At 47.5% G+C, this 23,620-nt stretch overlaps 1 long non-coding RNA gene across 3 annotated transcripts in view; it reads left to right on the top strand.

Moving 5' to 3' along the window:
- The first annotated feature begins 2,149 nt into the window (after positions 1-2,149).
- LOC125091122 (uncharacterized) overlaps positions 2,150-23,620 on the top strand; it is a 59,826-nt gene continuing 38,355 nt past the window's right edge. For all 3 annotated transcript variants that reach the window (XR_007124587.1, XR_007124586.1, XR_007124585.1), the window contains exon 1: positions 2,150-2,227. This is a non-coding gene — a long non-coding RNA (uncharacterized LOC125091122). The remainder of the gene's footprint in view (positions 2,228-23,620) is intronic.

The following is a 23,620-nucleotide window of genomic DNA, read 5'->3' as shown; positions in this document are numbered from 1 at the left end:
AGGGGAGAAAATAGGAGGCTCTCCTCAAGGACAGAAGCTGAGAACACTTACAGTTCGCTTACAGTTGGACCTCAATACTCCTTTCCTGATAACTGATAGAAAATGTAGCCAGAAAATAAAGGATCTGAAGAACGTTATCAACCTAACGGACATTCACAGAACACTTTATCCAAAAAGAGCAAAACACACAGTCATCTCAAACACACATGGACATTCATCAACACCCATGGTTTGGGTGCAAAACAAACCTCAATAAATCTGAAAGAAGTCCTACAATGAGTATTATTGGCTCATATCAAAATTAAATTAGAAATCGATAACAGAAAGACATCGAGAAAAGCCCAAATATTTGGAAATTAAGTAGCACACGTCTAAACAGCCCATGGGTCAAAGAGGAAGTCTCAAGGAAAATGTAAAAGTATTTTGAAGTAAATGAGAATGTAAATGCAACTTATCAAAATTTGTAGGATGCAGGGCACCTGGGGGGCTCAGTGGGTTAAGCCTCCGCCTTCGGCTCAGGTCAGGATCTCAGGGTCCTGGAATCAAGCCCCACATCAGGCTCCCTGCTCAGCGGGAGGTCTGCTTCCCACCCCACCGCCGACTCCCCCTGCTTGTGTTTCGGCTCTCACAATCTCTCTCTCTGTCAAACAAATAGATAAAATCTAAAAAAAAAAAAATGTAGAGTGCAGTAAAAGCAGTGCTTAAAGGGTAATAGGTAGCACCAAATACTTATATGAGAAAGAAAGAAATATTAAATTTACTCTTTGGGAATTGCTATAGAGTAAACGTTTGTCTCTGCAAAATTCTTCTATTAGAACTTAACCCGCTATGTGATGGTCTCAGGAGGTAGGGCCTTTGGGAGGTAATTAGGGTAATTTGGGGCCTTTGGGAGGTATATTAGGTCCCATATAAAAAAGACCCCATTGAGCTCACTTGGCCCCTTCTGCCATGTGAGGACACGGCAGGAAGACAGGCACTTTTATGAACCAGAGCGTGGATCCTCACCAGACACCGAACCTGCCAGCACCTTGATCTTGGACTTCCCAGAACTGTGAGAAATAGATGTTTGTTTAAGCTACTCAGCATATGGTAATTTCGTCCTAGCAGTCTGAATGGACTGAGACAAGGGCTTAATTTAATGAAAGAAGGGTAAATTAAACCTAAAGCAAGAAGCCCGAGGGAAATAGTAAAAATTAGAGCAGAAATGAATGGAATTAAAAACAAGAACACAATAAAGGGAATGAAAGAAACTCAAACCTGGTTCTTCGAAAGCGTAGCTCTAGAACAAATTCTAGGAGTAAATATGATGGCTTTAAAAAGCACATGAGTTTTAAAATTGGAAATAACTCACCGCACTGACCTCCACGAAGGCAGTATCAATTTATACTCCCACAGCAGGGTGTGAAAATCCCAGTTCCTGCCTATTATCGTTTATACTGTCCCTGATCAATATTTTATCCTTTGCCAGTCTGATAGGTTAAAAGATGGTTTTTCTTCTTTAAATTGTTTTTCATTCTTTTTTTCATGTATTTCTAAGTTAATAGTATACATTCATCTATGAAGTATTCTTCCAAGTCCTTGGCCCAGCCACTTTCCTGTGGATCAGCTGATATTTTTCTTATTGATTTAAAAATGCTGTTTACAGTTTAAGGCAACTAACCCTTTCTCACACAGGAATATCTCCCCCCACTTTGTCCTCTGTATTTTGATTTTGTTTATTGCCCTTGCTGCCATCAAACTGATGGATCTTCTCTTCCATGGCTTGTGGTTTTTGTAAGTTGCTCAGAAAAGTCTTGCCCGTTCCGAGATTATTAGAAGAAATCTTATATTTTCTTGCGATTCTTTTATGATCCCATTTTTTACTTCTAAATCTTTGATCCATCTGTGATTCATTTAAGTATAAGGAGTGCAAGCCATTACAATTTAAGATTATTATCAAACACTTGAAAAGTATTTTGTTGTCTTTTTTCCCCTAAAGCTTGTATGTTTTTCTACAAATAATTATATTTGCTGAGAGAAATCTGAAAATAGATAAAAAGAACAAAGAACTCATTCAAAACGATTGCCTAGAGACACCTACTATTATTTTATTATGTAACATTTCTTTGTTAAAAAAAAACTATGTAAAGATAACACTTAATTTTTTTTCAGAAAAAAGTGGAAGGGCAGTATGCATCGTGTTTTGCCGCCTGCATTTTCCAGCACACAGTACATTGTGACTGTCCAGGTGCATCTTTTCAGCCGTGTTCTGGGCGGAAGCCATGAGTGTGAGGTTGAGGAAGGAGAGGGGTTGGGAGTGTCTGGGAGTCCTCAAAAGCTCAGCGGTGACAGAAAGGAGAAATCAAGGGCAGCCGTCGGAGGAGTCGTCCCATGAGGACAGATGGAACCAGCCTCTTGCAGACCAATGGAGAAAGTGAGAAGGGATGAAGGGGAGGATGGGGAGGATGGGGAGGTAGGATGGAGGCTGAGGGAGGATGCTCTTACCAGGAGACCAGAGAGAGCAGGAGGGGAGGAGGAGGAGAGCTCGAGGAAGTGGTGACACTGAGGCGGAAGGGATGTCTCCTCCGTGTGGCTCCGGTCTCCCTGCAGTAGATGAGGTCATGGGCTGAGCGCAGTCAGGGCTGGCTTCCAGGAAGTGGGAGCATTTGGACCCGAGGCTCTGGGAAATTCAGCATCGAGCCAGCCAGAGCAGCAGTGAGAAGCCAAGCAGGGAAATAGTCATCGCAACCTCACGGCTCCCGCCAGCACCACGGAGGGATTCCAAGAGCGGAAAGATGGGAAGGAGACTCGGGCACGGCCAAGGTGCAGGCTGGGGAGACGCGCACTGCACGGCTCTCTGGCCGGGAGGAAGCCCACTTGGGTGTCTGGACCTGGGGGACAAATGCAGGGAAAGGCTGTCTTCGTGAGCACCCTGTCCTGCCCCCCAGCGCAGGTGGTCTTCCTTCTGCCTTATTTCAGGGTTTTCCTCTACACTCTCCCTCCCCCGTCTGTGTGGCCCCACCTGGCTTCCAGCCTCATCATCCTTTTCCTCCTCACCGTGGGGCCTCCCATCCCCAGATCTCAGGGAGCAGGGAAATCAAGCAGTGGGTGTCAGACCCTTTGCCGGGCACCAGGGGCACCGAGATAGGTCAGATCAAGCCGCTACCCGAAGGAAGCTCAGAGTAGGAGGCACGAGGGCTAATTTAGATCTCATCCGGGCACGTGACTCCCACGTATGGGGCTCTGCAAAGGGCAGCTGGAGAGACGAGCCCTACAGGACAGCGGGTGAGAGCCCCAGGGGCGAGGGCTCAGACCCACGGTGAGCCTGCGCGTGGGATCCCCCGACATCAGCGGGACTGGAAGCCTTGGCACCGCAGGCTCCCGTGGCTTTGCCGTGGGCTGGGCTCAGGTTCGCAGCTGCTAAGATGTGACCTAGGGAGGGTTCCACATGGGCCTCGGACGCTGGCCCTTCTCTTGGGGCTGCCTGGCCATGTGGGTCCTGAGCCTGCAGGGTGGGCGCTCTGCTCTCTGTCCTCCGAGCTGGCTCTCTGCTGCGGAAAACCTCTTTCCCCAGTGCTCTCATTCCTTCCAAGACCTCTGAAGGGCGGGGTGGGGGTGCCCCTGGATCCATGTTTAATGGAGTTTAATGGAGCAGGCCCACTCCCCCTCTCTGGGTGCACGTTTCTCCCCCCAGCGGGGAGCTGGGGCCTGGCAGGCACTTTGGGTCTCCCGCCCTGCGCTCCGGGGCCGAACCCCAGCTTGCCCTCCCTTCCCTCTGCTGAAGCTGTGATTTATTCTAATCCTCTCCAGCGGGGCACATGGTGTTCTGTGCGCCATCGTATGCTAATAACGTAATTATGCGGTTAGAGGATCAGGTCAGCAGAACCCTGGCCAGGATGGGAAATGAATCAAAGCCGGCATCGCAGGGAGAAGGCCCAAACGCCTCTACAGCAAGGCCTCTCTGGGCTCCCAGCCCAGGGTGTGGGGCCTCGGACTCCCGGCCAGGGCAGGGAGCTGCGGGGCAGTGAGAGCCGGCGAGGGTGCGAGGGCAGAGAGGGCCAGCCAGCGCAGACCAGCAGCCCCACAGCTGGGGGGCGCGGGCACCCCACGGCTTGGAAGAAGGAGGTGAGCCTCCACGAGGCACGGGAGAGGGTCCTGGATTTCATCCAGCCCGCAGGAGGCCCGGTTGGGTGAAATGCAGAGAAACACCAAGAAGCGCATTGGCTTGCTGGTTAGCAGACTAACTAGCTCTTTAGTACCTGGCGCAGACTTGAACCTCGTCTTCTGAGCCCAGAGAAAAGGGATTTCATCATCCTCGGTGCCTCCTCCGATACCTGGGCGCCCAGACTCCCTTAAGCAGGGCTTATGATTGAATAAGTTAGTTCTCAGACACACGTTTCCCCACAATGTCCGAATGTCTCTGCGAATGCTTTCCTAAGTCCAAATGGCATAAATCGAGGAAGTACTATTAATTTATAGGATAATTTTTTTAGCAGTCCCAGATCCCCCCAAAAAACCTCTCTCAGGCTCTTCTTACCTTGGGAGACGCCTCGCAAACAAATGCACCCAGTGACTCCAGATAAGGCCCAGAGGTTCCCCGGGCACAGCGCCAAGCTCTGGCCGCTGGATTCTGAGATGCCGTGTGGGGTTCCCGGGGAAGGCGCTACGTGACCCACTCTTGCTGCTGGGGTGCCCGCGGCTGCCGCATGGCTTCCTGCCAAAATTTGGGCGCTGAACCCTGTTTTTACTTTTCGCCTTTTCTTCTGAAAGTGAAAACCCTCCTTGGGTTTCTTAGAGGTCATGAGGACAAGTGCGACTGTCAAATGGGAACTTGAGAAAAGTGGGGGACCCTGTGTTCTTCTGGCGTCTGTTCCTCCTGGGGTTAGAGGCTGCGTCAGGAGCGACTGGCTACTCACCCTGGGGACTGGCCTTGCTTTCTGACCTTGCACGGTCCGGGGCCATTCTCCTTCCGTGGGGCCTATGGAACCACCGTGACCTGAGCAAATCCACGTCCACGCGGCCGGGGAGGGAAGGCTTTGGGAGAACCGAGCTCATCATCCTTGCAAGATGTTGGCTGAGCACTTCCTCCTCCAGTTTCCTGCTCCTGACTTGCTCAGATGCACGGAGAGCCGCTCCCTCCCAGCCCCGGGAGAGATTTGCTTATGGGGAAAAAAAAAAAAAGCAGCCCTGGGCCCACAGGTTCTCCAAGGGAGATGTTGGCTTTGCAGGAAAGAGTTCTTTGGGGGATGTCTTAGGACTGTTTAAAAATACATAAGAAACAAGAGGAGGGCTCCTGGGTGGCTCGGTTGGTTAAAGATTCTGCCTTCAGCTCAGGTCGTGATGTCAGGGATGTCATCATGTCCTGGGATCAAGCCCCAAGCTCCCGTGTCCAGCCTCCCTGCTCAGTGGGGACACTGCTTCTCCCTCCCCTGCTCAGGTGCCCTCTCTCTCTCTCAAATAAATAAGTAAGCAAAACCTTTAAAAAAAAGAAAAGAAACAAAGGAAAAGAATACTGAGTATTAAGGAAGAACGAGAAAGCGGAGGCAGCTGCAAGCTTGTCCCCAGAAGGGCCCCTCCCCAGCCCCCCATGACCTGGAGAATTCTACTCCTGGGAGGGGCGCCGCCCCAGACACAGCTGTGAGCTCCAGAGGGGGGCCCTGCCTCCAGTTTTCAGCCACCAACTCTTAGGGTGTAAGAGGAAGAAAGAGGATGAAAAAGAGGGAGAACAAAGGTCAAGAAGGTAGGAAGCCCACGGATGTGAAACGAGCCAGGGCTGCGGGGGCCTGAGTTCATCTTCATTGGGCCCCTAGACATGGCCCCTCGCTGGCTTCCCTGTCTCTGCTGGCCAAAGGAGCTTTCCAGGGCGGATGACCAGGAGGGAAGGATTTGTTTATGGAAATGCAAAAGGAATGTTAATGGGGCTGACTAGAGCCCCCTCCCACCCCCCCAACTCATCCTGGACGCTTTCATTCCCAGGAGCCCCTTCCCCTCCAAGAACCTCGCAGGACCTGGATTTCATTAAATACCATGGAGATAAAACACGTTTTAATAATCTGCAATGTTCGGACTCTCGAAGGTCCACGTCAGTGGTTCTCAAAACGCAAACCCCGGGACTGGGAACGCTGGCAGCACCGGGGAGCGCGCCGGCCGCACAGAGGCCGCTAAATTCACCATCGGCGACGAAGTCTGGGAATCAGTGGTCCTGCACCCGTTATGTCAGTCTGCTGGTGCCCAGGGAAAGGGCCCTCGTCCTGCAGAAGCAGGGACAGACCAGCAAGGATGGAGCCCACCACATCTGCAGGCGAGGCAGGTCACCACCGTGGGTCGGCAGGCGACCACATTGTCATGACGATGCCGTGACGTCATGGCAGGCTGTGATGTCCCTTTTTTCTAGATGCTGAAACCAGAGGCCAGAGAAGTTTAGTGACTTACCCAAGATTGCGCTACTAGGAGGTAGTGGGGTTGGCATGTGAACCAGCTCTGAATCCCTCTCCTCTGACTCAGTTTCCCTGGAGTCACTGTTTTACTGGAGAGGATCTGTGCAGCTGGAAAACCTGGCCCAGGAGGTCAGCAGACAGAGACAGGGTAGAGTCCTTACGTCCCTGTGGAATACAGCAACCATTTTCCAGTCTTCGGACTTGGAATCTCTTTGCACTCTGGAAAGTCACTGAGGACCTCAAAAGTTTTTATTTGTCTTCTTTCCCGTCCTATTCACCCTATTAAAAACTGAGGCTAGGAAATTCTTTTTTTTTTTTTTTAAAGATTTTATTTATTTATTTGACAGAGAGAAATCACAAGTAGGCAGAGAGGCAGGCAGAGAGAGAGGAGGAAGCAGGCTCCCTGCTGAGCAGAAAGCCCGATGTGGGGCTCGAACCCAGGACCTGGGATCATGACCTGAGCCGAAGGCAGCGGCTTAACCCACTGAGCCACCCAGGCGCCCCAGAGGCTAGGAAATTCTTAAAATGCTAATTAATTCATGCAAACAGTAATGATAAAGCCATTACATGTCACCATAAACAATGTGCTTTTTAAAAAAAAGCAAAGAAGAGAAGCAAAAGCAAAAAGCAAAAAACCTGTGAGAAGAAAGGCATTGCTTTACACTTTTGCAAATCTCATAACTGGTTTGCTGGAGGACAGCTGGATTCTCATAAGGACTTTTAATCTGCTTCAATATCCCCCATCACGCAGACTCCAGAAAATTCCACTGAATGCTGCTTAGAGAATGGGCATAAAAAGGTGAATAGCCTGTTAGCATTATTGTAAGGAAGTTTTGATCTTGCAGAATCCCTGAGAGGCTCTCGGGGTCCTTCTCAGGATCCAGCCTGCCCCGACGCCAGCTTCTCTCTCCCTTTGTCTCCTCTTCCTTAGAACAGGGCTCACTGTCTGCCCCACGGAGTCCCAGGAGAATCTCTACTTCATCAGGAGCAAGAGGCATATGGACTCCTGCCCAGGAGAAGAGCCAGCCACAAACACAGCTGAGGAATTCTCTTGAGTGGCTTTTTAGGGGCTCATTTTTAGAATTCATCTTTTGTCAAAGTACTGGGTTTATGGTCCCCATTCTGGTTTCTGCCAGATTTTCATCCGACCGGTGGACTGGGGCTGACAGGGAGATGGGGCAGCTCTGGGACCTGGAAGGTGCTACGGGACACTGGAACTGTGAGCCCGGCCCCTCTGGTCACCACGAAGACAAAGTGGGTCGGGGGCAGGGTCGCCACAGGGATGTCATTCACAGAGCAGGATGGCCGGGTCTGCCCCCCGCCGTGGGTTGCCCACGGCTAGCACAGCCCACGACTCAGCTCGGCCTGAAGTCCACCACAGGGTGGGGGTGTGTGGTGGAATCAGAGCCTCTAGAACGTTCAAGCCGGTGCATGTGGGGAAACTGAGGCCCAGGGAGTATGACCTGCCCAAGGTTCCCATGGTGTTGGTCACGGGTGAGTTGAGTGGAGACCCCAGGGGCTGTCCCTACATGCTGGCCTGCTGGACTCAGTTTTCCAGTGGGGCGGATAGCCCCAAAGAACGTTGCTTCTCCAGGGGAAACTGAGTCCAGGCAGAGGGAGTCACTCCCCAGGGCCTACAGTCAATATGTTTTAGATGGAAGTGACCTTCTCCTTAATGTTATTTTCCCTTCTTTATATACATTTTAAAATATTTATTTCTTTATTTTGACAGCGAGAGAGAGCACGAGCAGGGGAAGCAGCAGAGGAAGAGGGAGAAGCAGGTTCCCCCCTGGAGCCCAGTGTGAGGCTCGATCCCAGGACCCGGGATCATGACCTGAGCAGAAGCAGACGCTTCACCGACTGAGCTCCCCAGGTGCCCCTCCCTTCTTTATATTTTACTAGCATCTCTGGGGACAAAATGTCATTCTCCACCCAACCGTGTCCCACACATCACTGTGGCGGTCACGCTGGATGTCGTCAGGGCAACCAACAGAGAGAGACATACAGGCTCCCCGTCGTGGGGAGTCTTGGCCTTGGTCCTCCTTCCTCTCTGCACTTGCGTGGCCCCAGAACTGGGGGTTGCCCAGGGCCCCTTCCTTCCTCTCTTGCTTCCACTGTCTACTTGCGACATCCCTTCTGCTATTGCTGGGGCCACAAGAACAACTCATGTCCGTGTCCTCGCGCAGCCCGTTATACCAACAGAGGGTGGGAATCAAGGAGGGGACATCCATGGGGTGTGATAAATATCCCCAGAAATCATAATGGTGGGAAAGGAGCCAGACGAGGCCAGGCACTCGGTCAGCTGGGAGAACCAGGGACGCCCACTGGAGAATCCCACCTGGGGCGCGCAGCCGGGCAAGTGAGAAGGGGCGGAAGCATCTGGAAGGGGCTGAATCTGGGGGAGGAAATGTCACCCTCACTCACTCTCAAGGCTTCTGGAGGTCGCCTGCCCGGCGCTGTGGGATCATAACAGCGCCAGCAGAAGGATTATGGGTCGGTTTCTCCAGATTTTGAACAGCTGCAAAGATGTGGCTGTCTCAGCCCTGGGCCAGAGTGTGCTTCCCTCCTGCTCCTGATGAAGTAGGGATTTTCCCAGGACTTGATGGGGCTGGTGGTGAGCCCTGTTCCCCATCAGAGGAGACAAAGGGAGAGACAAGCCAGGGTCAGGGCGGGCTGGACCCCAGGAAGGCTGAGCTGGGCTCAGCGATCGTCCTCCTGTTAATTAGCGCCATGGGACTTGTTACCGTGTCTGAAAGCACCCCTGCTCTCAGGGGACCTGGATGTAGGCCTCCTTTGGGGCGTTCCAGAACCAGGGAAGGATAGCAGTCCCTGCCTGGGAACCACACACCCCAGTTCTGCCTCCTCTCATGACACCCCTTCCCTCCCTGTAGGCAGGATGGGGAATTGCCTCACCACGGGACCCAAGCCTCTTTGTCAAAATGGTTTCGTTTTGGGATTTCAACCTCTTGGTTTCTAGAAAATTTTGATTAAAAAAAAAAATCTTGAGGGTGCCTGGGTGGTTCAGTGGGTTAAGCCTCTGCTTTCGGCTCAGGTCAGATCTCAGGGTCCTGGGATTGAGTCCCGCATCAGGCTCTCTGCTCAGCGGGAAGCCTGCTTCCTCCTCTCTCTCTGCCTGCCTCTCTGCCTACTTGTGATCTCTCTCTCTTTTTGTGTCAAATAAATAAAATCTTAAAAAAAAAACTTGAAAAGCAGTAAGTTAAACATGCTTGGGTTTACCCTGTTTTGAAAATCCTCCCTGTGTGAAGGTGATTGCAGATTAAATGTCTTTAGAGAGTGGATGTCCTCAAATCCCACCCCCTCCCCGTCACACCGCATCAACACTGACACTTGTAGGCAGGCCAAGGCCATAGCTGAGAGTGCTGGGCGTGCCCAAGCACGACTCACAGGACAAGGGCAGACCTAAACGTCAAGTGCGTCCCCACGGGGCTCACCTGTCACAGATGAACACCTGAAGTCCAAGGAGGGTAAGTCAGAGGTCCAAGATCTGGTTGAGAGATGGAAGCAGATGGGCGGAGGCTGCCGAGAGCAGGGCGGTCTCTGGGCTACATCCGTGACCCTTGTGTCCTTCAAAGTCTCTGTTCGTTTGTGGAGGGGGGGTGGAGGGGCTTGGACTGACAGAGGACCCCCCTGGCCTGATGCTCTGGGGGTGAGGCTGGGCTTCAGGACAGCTCTGATTCTAAACAAAGGTAGCCCCAGCCTGAGGACTGCATGTGCCAGCCTTAACTGCATGTGGGTGAGCTCACGCTTAGAAAGAACAGCAATAGAGTATTGGCCATTTCAGCTGCCACTATCTGCTCCGTTCCAGACACTCACTGGCTGCTGTCCCTGGACACCTGGTGCACAGCGTCAGATTTAATTTTTGCAACAACCTGTTTGCAGCTTTGGAAACTGAGTCACAAAGTGCCTCCAAGGCTCACGGCAACACCTTAGTTGGTCAGGACCAAAGACCTGGGTTGGATTCACAAAGGATGGAGAACAGTTGAGTCAGCACACATGGGTAGACGCAGTGATATCACCAAGGAGACGTGGCCATGTTCTTTTGCTTTTAAGCCTTCATCTGACTCTTGCCAGGGGCTCTCCAGAAACATGTTCTCTGGAGGTGCTCAGAAGAGGAGGTGGTCTTTGTGGGGAGGTTGTTGGGGCCTGCCATGTGGCCTATGGAGGCAAGGAGGACAGGTAGATACAGGCCAACGAAGTCAGGGAGAAACCCTAAGTCATCAGACAAAAGAAGCTAGAACCATGCCCAGGAGACTGGGCCATGAGAGGTAGGAATGATGTCTAAGAAGTCCAAGAAGATAGATGAGTTGAGCCAGTCTCCAGAAGTGGGTTAGATGGCCAGAAATTGGTTGGATCATAACAGATCTTGGGCATCAAGACAAAGCTTGAGAGAGGCACACAAACCAGGCTTAGAGAAGATACACCAGGAACCCAAGATTGGTCCTTGAACTCAGTTCGAGCACATGAACTAGAGAGGAACTGTGGCTTAGGCCTAAAGTTAAGGTCCCATGTTACAAGCTACCTTGACATTTGGTGACCCAGGAGGGCCTGGAATGGCCTACTTGCCAGTTTCCCTCCCCAGATGAGTTCTGTCTTATCTGTTCCTGTGGATAAGGTCCCCAACCAAGTGACCCTTCTCATCAAGGGGACAAAGCATAGTTCCTGCTTATCCATGAGGATTGGGTTCCTGTTCCTTCCAGCTCACAGAATTATTCAAGCAAGCCACACACCTCTTCCTAATGAAACCAGGGGTCACCCCACCTTCTTGAGCCCACCAAGTCTGCCTCTGCCAGCCCCTCCTCATCCACTCTGTTCCTGAATGTAAACCTGTGTGGTCCTGCATGGTGCGCAATGTCTGCTTCCCCCAGGCCATGACTCTATGAGTTTAATAAATGGCCATTGGCCTTGTCTGTCCAGTATTGGGCATTGTGTTTTGAGTCATATCTGTAGTCCTAGGAAGGAATCCCTCCCTTACAAATGGGGTGAGTAAGAGATGATTAATATAGGAACAGACCCTGTCTGTGCCCTCACAGAGTCCAGCTGGGAAGACAAGATGTGAAAGAAAAAGTATTAAGTGTCATACACAGACCAGGCAGGAAATGTGAATCATTCATTCATTTGACAAATAGGAAGTAAGCCCCCACGCATATCAAACACTGCTCTGGGCCCTGAAAACACAGCTTGGAAGGGAAGAGACAAACTCTCTGGAGAACTACAAGCAGAGTACAAGAGATGGAAGGCCAGAGGTAGGCATAGGGTTGCTATCTTGCTTACAGAGGGTGGTCATGGAAGATCTCTTGAATAAGGAGATATTCAAATAGTAACTTAAAGACCTCGATGGAGCAAGCCATATGAAAATCCAGGGGAGAAGCATTCCCAGAAGAGGAAAGAGCCAGAGCAAAGGCATTGGGGTAGTAGTAGGAAAAGATGGAGGGCTTACTGTGTGCTAGGAGCTTCTAGAAGAAGAGGACTTAAGTAGACCTAAGAAATGAGCCAGTTTTGACCAAAGTGAGCTTGTGAAATCCTATGTTGGCCTTTTCCATCGGCCACCATCTTTGCATGGTGCCCAGGACCCCGGAGACCTGTAGAGAGAACCTGGGAATCCCAGGTCTTGGACCCCAGGCTGCAGTCCAAGAAGTGCTTGGCATACCTTCCTTGCTACTCTAACTTGACAGGACCTGGACACTTACAACCTGTGTTTGCTGTCCCCCAGACAGCCGCTTTCTCTGGCAAAGGCACAGATTGGGACCCATGGTCGGGGCACAGACATTTGTCTCTGTTGGCCACCAAATGCTTCCTTCCTACAGGCAGTGGAGGCCTGCCACTATTCCATGAGGGAGCTCATAACCCACTCCCTCTTGCCCCCCAAGAGCAAGGCAGTTTGCTTAACATCACGAGAAAAATACCCAAGCTGCCTCCAAACTGTGGGGTTCTTTAGATCCACCCTCTTCCACAGGCGTCTGTCCATTTAGTTTGCCGAGGTCTTCATTGGGTGACTCTCTGTGTGAGCGGCTGGTCTGTCTCGCAGTGAAAAGACGGACATGGAGCTCACACTTGATTCACCCAGCCCCGCAAGACCCCTTGGAATCAGAAGGTCACAGTTCTTCTCGCTTCCTGGGATTAACTGTGCTCATTGAAGGGGTCAGCTCCAGCACTAGGAGCCAAGGCCATGGCCACCAAGCTAAGCCACCGGCATGGCTGCTCCTCCACCTCAAAGCAGACACGTGCTGTGAACTCGTGTCCTAACCACACAGACACACACACACCCTCATGCATGCACTCACCTGCACAGGCTTGCACATGTGTGAACGCACACGCATGCACACGCAGAGCTTTCCGTGCATAGGATCTCTACGCTCACCCCACTCTTCTCCCACCCTATTTTCAGCATTTCTATTGTGATTATTTATTTATTTGACGTATTGCATATATTTTTGCATATGTATTGCATAAATATATTTATTTGATATATTCTATATAATAGAAAATATATAAATATATAGATATATAAATATAAATATATGATGATATATATAAGATATATAAATATAAACATACATCTTATATTTATATATCTTATATATTTAATAAATATATTAAATATGAATAATATATATTCATACTATAAATTTAAATATTTATTTTTATATTTGTATATTTATATATATATTTATATATATATTTATATATTATATATATTTATATATAATACATATTATCATATATTACATATTATATATTATATTATTTATATATTTATACAATATATTTATATAATATATATTTATATAATTTAAAGTATATAATATAATTTAAATATGAATATATATTTATTATTTATATTTATTATTTATATTTATATATTTAATATAAATGATTTAATATAAATGTAAATATTTATATTATAAATAAATATAAATATATATTTATATATAAAGTATATATTTATATATAGAATATGTGTTTTATATAAAACATATTATATAAATATACTTAATTTTATATATATATATATATATGTATATATATATATATATATATATGCATCAAATGTATCTGTACATAGGGAAGCTCTTGTGGAGATTCACCTGGAACTGGCTTTATAAAGGGTCTCATGTTCCCCAAAATGCCACCCAGGCATCCTGCAACATGTAATTGTTGAAGCTAGGATTTATGATATGATCGTCTGTACTTTTGGAAATGTCTGAAAATTTCCAAAACAAAAGGGGAAAATAAAAGTAAATTAAGAAATAAATACAGTACATATGTATGAACTGTCAAAGAATAATGAAGCATATGGCCATGGATCCACCACCCAGGTCAAGAAATAGAAAATCACTAACCCCCATCCCCACCCCCATCCTCCCTGTCCTCCCGCCTCACCAAACGTAACCATTAACTCAGCTTTCATGACCCTAATTTCCTAGGTTCCTTTATGGTTTCACTACTTACATTCCTAAGTAACACCCTTTAATGTTCCTGTTACGGGTCTGTGTAAACGACATCGTACGTCTGTTGTGACAAGGGGGAGAAAATTGAGGGTGAAGGGATTGGGAGAGAAAGCTCGGCTGAGCTGGGAAGAGTTTGAGTCTGTCCTTCTTGTGAGAACGACTCGATGGGGGCACAGAGAAGTGGAATTCTCACCCATGGCGCTGCACAAAGACAAGGTGGGACACCAGGTCTCCTGACGTTAGGGCAGAGCTAATCGCTTACCCGAGTTTTGTTCAAGGTCATCTATTCTGCAGCAGGACTGGGGAAAAGACCATCCCGATGGCTTGAATGAACTTCACAGAGACTCGTGGGCCCCCGGGGGGTTTGCCTGCAAGGCACATTGCTCAAAGGGGATTCGACTCCAGGAAGTGGAGTTTATGAAGGACCGAAATAGTTTCACATGGAAGTCATGCCGGACACAGCTCCTGGGAGTGACTTCGAGGACAGTGTCCTAGAACTGGAGGGCAGGGCTAGAAATTGACGCAGAACCTGATGTCGGAGGTAGGTAGGCCAGTAATGGCTCCCAAGGGGTCCATAACCTCATGGTATCTTGCATGGCAAAAGTTTTGCGGGTGTGATTCAGTTAAGGATCTTGAGATGGGGAGGTCATCCTGGATGATCTAGGTGGCTCTTAAATGCGATCACCAGTGTCCTTGTGAGGGGAAGGGGGTAGATCGCAAACAGCAGAGGAGAGAAGACAACGGGACCGCACAGGTGGATAATGGAGTGACGTGGCCCCACGCCGAGGATGGCCAGCAGCCACCAGGAGTGAGAAAAAGCGAGGCACAGAGTCTTCTTCAGATCCTGAAGGGAGAGCATGGTGACACTGATTTCACACCTCAGGCCCCCCGAACTGGTGAGAGCAGAAATCCATACTGTTTTCAGCTACCAAGCTTCTGGTCATTGGTTTCGGCGCCCTAGGAAAATAATACGGAAGTATTTATGGAATGTCTACAGTTCTGCACACTTTGTGATCGAAGGATGAATTAGGCCAAGCCCCTGACGTCGAGAAGTCTGCATAATCTGGTAGAAAGAGGGATATGTCAAGAGGGCTCCTCGGAGGAGGCGGTGCTGGGGTCTTCCCGGAAAGAGCGAGCAGGCGTAGCCGGGTGACGGGATGGAAGTGGATGCTAACGAGAGGCAGAGCGCCTCCGTAATGAAGACTCAGGAGCCTCGACAAGGCTGAGCACCACGTGCAGAGGGCGTGCTCAAGGTCGCATTGGCCAATGGCTCCCTGGAGACAGAGCTGCCCCTGGGTGATGTTTTGCCTACACCACCACAGGTCACAGAGGTGACCCCGTGACTCAGAAACCAAGATGCAATGTGCAGCGGCCTCGCCGTTGGCACAATGACCCGTGGGTCCTTCTCCCTCCTGACTTGGAGTCCAGGCAGGGGCATGGGGTCAGCGCGCCTAGGCCGTGCATCCATGCTAGCTGCAAGGGAGCCTGGCAAGATGAGTGTCTTTGTCCTTCTAGCGTCCTCACTCAAGGTGGGCTGTAGGAAGAGGGCTCCGATGCGGGGCGACCGGAAAGAAGGACAACTGTCGCTCCACCAGCCAAGGGGGGGTGGGCTTAAAGGACTTGGGGGACATCGTCAGAGAGAAGAGCTCTCAACTACGGAGGAAATTAAGAAGCTCTGATGCCTGATCATTAGCTTTTATTAACTCCTAAGGAGAAACCTTCACTGCCTGCGTGGAAGCAAGATGAATGCCGCCACTTCGCTCTGTCACATTTTACGACCGGTGGCCGCGGGCGCTGTCCTCTACCAACCACCGCCCACTGCAGACATGGCAGGTGCTCCCTCTGCTCCCTCTCTGATCAGCCCGGTCTGACATTTCAAGCATTTTATATTTCCACCCAGAAGGCAATTGCTAATGTCTTTATCCTGAGCATCTCGGGAGGCTGGAGAGGTGATTCCGGGAGCTACTTGATGCCTAACGGGGACTTGTGAACCCCCAGGGCATCTTGGCTTATTCCGCCTTCGCCTTCGTTAGGAGGCCTGCGTCGCTCCCAGAAGCGCTCTCCCTGGAGCTGAATCTGTGCTTGCTTCTCCTTCTGTGGGGGTTTCCACCAATGCAAAAGGATTTTGGAAGGATTTCCATTTTTCTAGAAGACTTGGACGCACTCTTAATTGTCATAATAACGAATTTTTTTTTTTAATTTTTTTAATTTTTTTTTTCAGCATAACAGTATTCATTATTTTTGCACCACACCCAGTGCTCCATGCAATTCGTGCCCTCTACAATACCCACCACCTGGTGCCCCCAACCTCCCACCCCCCACCCCTTCAAAATTCTCAGATCGTTTTTCAGAGTCCATAGTCTCTCATGGTTCACCTCCCCTTCCAATTTCCCTCAACTCCCTTCTCCTCTCCATCTCCCCTTGTCCTCCATGCTATTTGTTACGCTCCACAAATAAGTGAAACCATATGATAATTGACTCTCTCTGCTTGACTTATTTCACTCAGCATAATCTCTTCCAGTCCCGTCCATGTTGCTACAAAACTTGGGGATTCATCCTTTCTTTCTTTCTTTTTTTTTTTTCTTTTACAGCTTTATAAACATATATTTTTATCCCCAGGGGTACAGGTCTGCGAATCGCCAGGTTTACACACTTGACAACACTCACCATAGCACATACCCTCCCCGATATCCATAACCCCACCCCCTCTCCCAACCCCCTCCCCCCATCAACCCTCTGTTTTGTGAGATTAAGAGTCACTTATGGTTTGTCTCCCTCCCAATCCCATCTTGTTTCATTTACTCTTCTCCTACCCCCTCGACCCCCCATGTTGCATCTCCTCTCCCTCATATCAGGGAGATCATATGATAGTTGTCTTTCTCCGATTGACTTATTTCGCTAAGCATGATACCCTCTAGTTCCATCCACGTCGTCGCAAATGGCAAGATTTCATTTCTTTTGATGGCTGCATAGTATTCCATTGTGTATATATACCACATCTTCTTTATCCATTCGTCTGTTGATGGACATCTAGGTTCTTTCCATAGTTTGGCTATTGTAGACATTGCTGCTATAAACATTCGGGTGCATGTGCCCCTTCGGATCACTATGTTTGTATCTTTAGGGTAAATACCCAGCAGTGCAATTGCAGGGTCATAGGGTAGTTCTATTTTCAACATTTTGAGGAACCTCCATGCTGTTTTCCAGAGTGGTTGCACCAGCTTGCATTCCCACCAACAGTGTAGGAGGGTTCCCCTTTCTCCGCATCCTCGCCAGCATCTGTCATTTCCTGACTTGTTAATTTTAGCCATTCTGACTGGTGTGAGGTGATATCTCATGGTGGTTTTGATTTGTATTTCCCTGATGCCGAGTGATATGGAGCACTTTTTCATGTGTCTGTTGGCCATCTGGATGTCTTCTTTGCAGAAATGTCTGTTCATGTCCTCTGCCCATTTCTTGATTGGATTATTTGTTCTTTGGGTGTTGAGTTTGCTAAGTTCTTTATAGATTTTGGACACTAGCCCTTTATCTGATATGTCATTTGCAAATATCTTCTCCCATTCTGTCAGTTGTCTTTTGGTTTTGTTCACTGTTTCCTTTGCTGTGCAAAAGCTTTTGATCTTGATAAAATCCCAAAAGTTCATTTTTGCCCTTGCTTCCCTTGCCTTTGGTGATGTTCCTAGGAAGATGTTGCTGCGGCTGACGTCGAAGAGGTTGCTGCCTGTGTTCTCCTCGAGGATTTTGATGGATTCCTTTCTCACATTGAGATCCTTCATCCATTTTGAGTCTATTTTCGTGTGTGGTGTAAGGAAATGATCCAATTTCATTTTTCTGCATGTGGCTGTCCAATTTTCCCAACACCATTTATTGAAGAGGCTGTCTTTCTTCCATTGGACATTCTTTCCTGCTTTGTCAAAGATGAGTTGACCATAGAGTTGAGGGTCCATTTCTGGGCTCTCTATTCTGTTCCATTGATCTATGTGTCTGTTTTTGTGCCAGTACCATGCTGTCTTGATGATGACAGCTTTGTAATAGAGCTTGAAGTCCGGAATTGTGATGCCACCAACTTTGGCTTTCTTTTTCAATATTCCTTTGGCTATTCGAGGTCGTTTCTGGTTCCATATAAATTTTAGGATTATTTGTTCCATTTCTTTGAAAAAAATGGATGGTACTTTGATAGGAATTGCATTAAATGTGTAGATTGCTTTAGGTAGCATAGACATTTTCACAATATTTATTCTTCCAATCCAGGAGCATGGAACATTTTTCCATTTCTTTGTGTCTTCCTCAATTTCTTTCATGAGTACTTTATAGTTTTCTGAGTATAGATTCTTAGTCTCTTTGGTTAGGTTTATTCCTAGGTATCTTATAGTTTTGGGTGCAATTGTAAATGGGATGGACTCCTTAATTTCTCTTTCTTCTGTCTTGTTGTTGGTGTAGAGAAATGCAACTGATTTCTGTGCATTGATTTTATATCCTGACACTTTACTGAATTCCTGTACAAGTTCTAGCAGTTTTGGAGTGGAGTCTTTTGGGTTTTCCACATAGAGTATCATATCATCTGCGAAGAGTGATAGTTTGACTTCTTCTTTGCCGATTTGGATGCCTTTAATTTCCTTTTGTTGTCTGATTGCTGAGGCTAGGACTTCTAGTACTATGTTGAATAGCAGTGGTGATAACGGACATCCCTGCCGTGTTCCTGACCTTAGCGGAAAAGCTTTCAGTTTTTCTCCATTGAGAATGATATTTGCGGTGGGTTTTTCATAGATGGCTTTGATAATATTGAGGTATGTGCCGTCTATCCCTACACTTTGAAGAGTTTTGATCAGGAAGGGATGCTGTACTTTGTCAAATGCTTTTTCAGCATCTATGGAGAGTATCATATGGTTCTTGTTCTTTCTTTTATTAATGTGTTGTATCACATTGATTGATTTGCAGATGTTGAACCAGCCTTGCAGCCCTGGAATAAATCCCACTTGGTCGTGGTGAATAATCCTTTTAACGTACTGTTGAATCCTATTGGCTAGTATTTTGGCGAGAATTTTTGCATCTGTGTTCATCAAGGATATTGGTCTGTAGTTCTCTTTTTTGTTGGGATCCTTGTCTGGTTTTGGGATCAAGGTGATGCTGGCCTGATAAAATGAGTTTGGAAGTTTTCCTTCTATTGCTATTTTTTGGAACAGTTTCAGGAGAATAGGAATTAGGTCTTCTTTAAATGTTTGGTAGAATTCCCCCGGGAAGCCGTCTGGCCCTGGGCTTTTGTTTGTTTGGAGATTTTTGATGACTGTTTCAATCTCCTTACTGGTTATGGGTCTGTTCAGGCTTTCTATTTCTTCCTGGTTCAGTTGTGGTAGTTTATATGTCTCTAGGAATGCATCCATTTCTTCCAGATTGTCAAATTTGTTGGCGTAGAGTTGCTCATAGTATGTTCTTATAATTGTCTGTATTTCTTTGGTGTTCGTTGTGATCTCTCCTCTTTCATTCATGATTTTATTTATTTGGGTCCTTTCTCTTGTCTTTTTGATAAGTCTGGCCAGGGGTTTATCAATCTTATTAATTCTTTCAAAGAACCAGCTCCTAGTTTCGTTGATTTGTTCTATTGTTTTTTTGGTTTCTATTTCATTGATTTCTGCTCTGATCTTTATGATTTCTCTTCTCCTGCTGGGTTTAGGGTTTCTTTCTTGTTCTTTCTCCAGCTCCTTTAGGTGTAGGGTTAGGTTGTGTACCTGAGACCTTTCTTGTTTCTTGAGAAAGGCTTGTACCGCTATATATTTTCCTCTCAGGACTGCCTTTGTTGTGTCCCACAGATTCTGAACTGTTGTGTTTTCATTATCATTTGTTTCCATAAATTTTTTCAATTCTTCTTTGATTTCCTGGTTGACCCATTCATTCTTTAGAAGGATGCTGTTTAGTCTCCATGTATTTGGGTTCTTTCCAAATTTCCTCTTGTTATTGAGTTCTAGCTTTAGAGCATTGTGGTCTGAAAATATGCAGGGAATGATCCCAATCTTTTGATACCGGTTGAGACTTGATTTAGGACCAAGAATGTGATCTATTCTGGAGAACGTTCCATGTGCACTAGAGAAGAATGTGTATTCTGTTGCTTTGGGATGAAATGTTCTGAATATATCTGTGATGTCCATCTGGTCCAGTGTGTCATTTAAGGCCTTGATTTCCTTGTTGATCTTTTGCTTGGATGATCTGTCCATTTCAGTGAGGGGAGTGTTAAAATCCCCTACTATTATTGTATTCTTGTCGATGTGTTTCTTTGATTTTGTTATTAATTGGTTTATATAGTTGGCTGCTCCCACGTTAGGGGCATAGATATTTAAAATTGTTAGATCTTCTTGTTGGACAGTTCCTTTGAGTATGATATAGTGTCCTTCCTCATCTCTTATTATAATCTTTGGCTTAAAATCTAATTGATCTGATATAAGGATTGCCACTCCTGCTTTCTTCTGATGTCCATTAGCATGGTAAATTCTTTTCCACCCCCTCACTTTAAACCTGGAGGTGTCTTCGGGTGTAAGATGAGTTTCTTGTAGGCAACATATAGATGGTTTTTGTTTTTTGATCCATTCTGATACCCTGTGTCTTTTGATTGGGGCATTTAGCCCATTAACATTCAGGGTAAGTATTGAGAGATATGAATTTAGTGCCATTGTATTGCCTGTAAGGTGACTGTTATTGTATATCGTCTCTGTTTCTTTCTGATCTACTACTTTGAGGGTCTCTCTTTGCTTAGAGGACCCCTTTCAATATTTCCTGTAGAGCTGGTTTGGTATTTGCAAATTCTTTCAGTTTTTGTTTGTCTTGGAAGCTTTTAATCTCTCCTTCTATTTTCAATGATAGCCTAGCTGGATATAGTATTCTTGGCTGCATGTTTTTCTCATTTAGTACTCTGAATATATCATGCCAGCTCTTTCTGGCCTGCCAGGTCTCTGTGGATAAGTCTGCTGCCAATCTAATATTTTTACCATTGTACGTTACAGACTTCATTTCCCGGGCTGCTTTCAGGATCTTTTCTTTGTCACTAAGACTTGTCAATTTTACTATTAGGTGACGGGGTGTAGACCTATTCTTATTGATTTTGAGGGGGGTTCTCTGAACCTCCTGGATTTTGATGCTTGTTCCCTTTGCCATATTGGGGAAATTCTCTCCAACAATTCTCTCCAATATACCTTCTGTTCCCCTCTCTGTTTCCTCTTCTTCTGGAATCCCAATTATTCTAATGTTGTTTCGTCTTATGGTGTCACTTATCTCTCGAATTCTCCCCTCGTGGTCCAGTAGCTGTTTGTCCCTCTTTTGCTCAGCTTCTTTATTCTCCGTCATTTGGTCTTCTATATCGCTAATTCTTTCTTCTGCCTCATTTATCCTATCAGTGAGAGCCTCCCTTTTTGATTGCACCTCATTAATAGCTTTTTTGATTTCAACTTGGTTAGATTTGAGTTCTTTTATTTCTCCAGAAAGGGCTTTTATATCTCCCGAGAGGGTTGCTTTAATATCTTCCATGCCTTTTTCAAGCCCGGCTAGAACCTTGAGAATCATCATTCTGAACTCTATATCTGACATATTACCAATGTCTGTATTGATTAGGTCCCTAGCCTTTGGTATTGCCTCTTGTTCTTTTTTTTGTTGTGAATTTTTCCCCCTTGTCATTTTGTCCAGATAAGAGTTTATGAAGGAGCAAGTAAAATACTAAAAGGGTGGCAACAACCCCAGGAAAATATGCTTTAGCCAAATCAGAAGAGATCCTGAATTGTGAGGGGGGAGAAAGGGAATAAAAAGGGGTTCAGAAAGAAAGAAAAAAAAAACTATTAAAAAAAAGAAAGCCGATAAAGAAAAAAATATAAAAAGAGGAAAATATATATATATATTAGATAAACTATTTAAAAAACGTTAAAAAAAAGAAAATGGTAAAAGTTAAAAAAAATTTAGCAGAAGAAGAGAAAAAGAAAAAAAAATTGAAAAAGAAAAAGAAAAAAAAAATTAAATTAACTGCAAGGCTAAAAAATCATGGGGAGAAAGCCATGAGTTCCGTGCTTTGCTTTCTTCTCCTCTGGAATTCCGCCGTTCTCCTTGGTAGGTGAACTTGGTCCTGGCTGGGTTTCCCGTAGATCTTCTGGGGGAGGGGCCCGTTGTAGTGATTCTCAAGCGTCTTTGCCCCAGGCGGAGTTGCACCGCCCTTACCCGGGGCCGCGCTGAGTCATCCGCTCGGGTTCGCTTTCGGGAGCTTTTGTTCCCTGAGCGCTTTCCGTAGAGTCCGGAGGGCGGGAATAAAGATGGCGGCCTCCCGGTCTCTGGCCCGGAGGAGCCGAGAGCCCGGGGCCCCACTCCTCAGTGCGCCCTCAGAGAACAGCGCCCAATGACTCCCGCCACCCTGGCCTCCGGCCGCGCTCCGAGCTGACCGAGCCTGCGACCGGTCCAAGGCAACCCCAAGCTGAGAGTCACTCCCCGGCTCTGTCTCTGCAGCCGGCTTCCCCATTCTAATACCGGTAAGCTCTGCGACACTGAGACACCCCCGATCCTTCTGCGACCCTGCGGGACCTGAGGCCGCGCTTACCCCGCCTGGGCTTCACCCCAGTTAAGCCTCTGGAGCGATGTCCCTCAGCGGAACAGACTTTTAAAAGTCCTGATTTTGCTCCGTTGCTCCGCCGCTCGCCGGGAGCCGGCCCCTCCCCCCGCGGTCTATCTTCCCGTCGCTTTGGATTCACTTCTCCGCCAGTCCTACCTTGCAGAAAGTGGTTGATTTTCTGTTTCTGGAATTGCTGTTCTTCTTCTCTTCGATCTCCCGTTGGGTTTGTAGGTGTTTGCAATCTTTAGATAAGCTATTTAGCTGATCTCCCGCTACCCGAAGTAGTCTCAGCTGCTACTTCTCCGCCATCTTGACTCCTCCCTAACGAATTTTGTTTTTAAATTGTGCTCCACAAGGATTATAGATTCCCTTTACTTAATGCCACACATAGACTTTGGAAAGTGCATGGATTCTAATGCATCTTTTACAGCTGGGGAAATGACATAAAGACAGATTAAGTGACTTTGGCAGTGAGGGAACCAGGATGTGAATCGGTGCCGTCTGATACCAGTGTGCTCCCCGACCTCTGAGGAAAGAGCCCATGTTTATGCTTAGCTGGGGCCACTCACAAGACAGGGAGCTGGGCGTCACACCCTGATCCTGCTCTAGGGACATAAAGGAAGCCCCTGGGGAGTGGTGGAGAGACCAAGGGTTTGCAGCCACCGGACATGCAGTGAGACCCCCCTGAGAAATAGGAGTGTTTGCTATGGGAAAACTAAGCAATAGACTGTCCCATGTTCAAGACTCGGGCCAAAGTGACAGAGCTCTCTGGGTCCTTAGCGGTAGAAGTGGCCATGGCCCGAGAAGCCAGCTCATGGACAGCAGAGGCTGGTCAGCAGAGGCAGGAATGGACACAGTAGGGGACAAAGCAGCAGCACCCATGCATGGTCCCCAAAGCACATGGTGGGGACACCATTTGCCATGAGGGCTTGACTCCCTGTCAAGCCAGAGGGGCTCAGTGCCATGGCTCTTGGGAGGAGGCATCGGTGGCCCCTCCGTACCTACAGTTTGGCAGTGGCTGGGGGATGTCTAGGTCACATCTGTTCTCCCCCCACTTGGTCAATGGGGATGCAGGCTGCATTTCTGCCGCATCGCTCACATTTATCTTGGCTACTATCCCTCCCTGGTGAGCACTGCTTGACCCCTCTCAGACATAAACA

This window comes from Lutra lutra, chromosome 18, assembly GCF_902655055.1.
Source record: "Lutra lutra chromosome 18, mLutLut1.2, whole genome shotgun sequence".
In the NCBI taxonomy this organism is placed as follows: domain Eukaryota; kingdom Metazoa; phylum Chordata; class Mammalia; order Carnivora; family Mustelidae; genus Lutra; species Lutra lutra.
The sequence above is the reverse complement of the archived record's forward strand: the minus strand, read 5'-3'. Positions and strand labels throughout refer to the sequence as shown.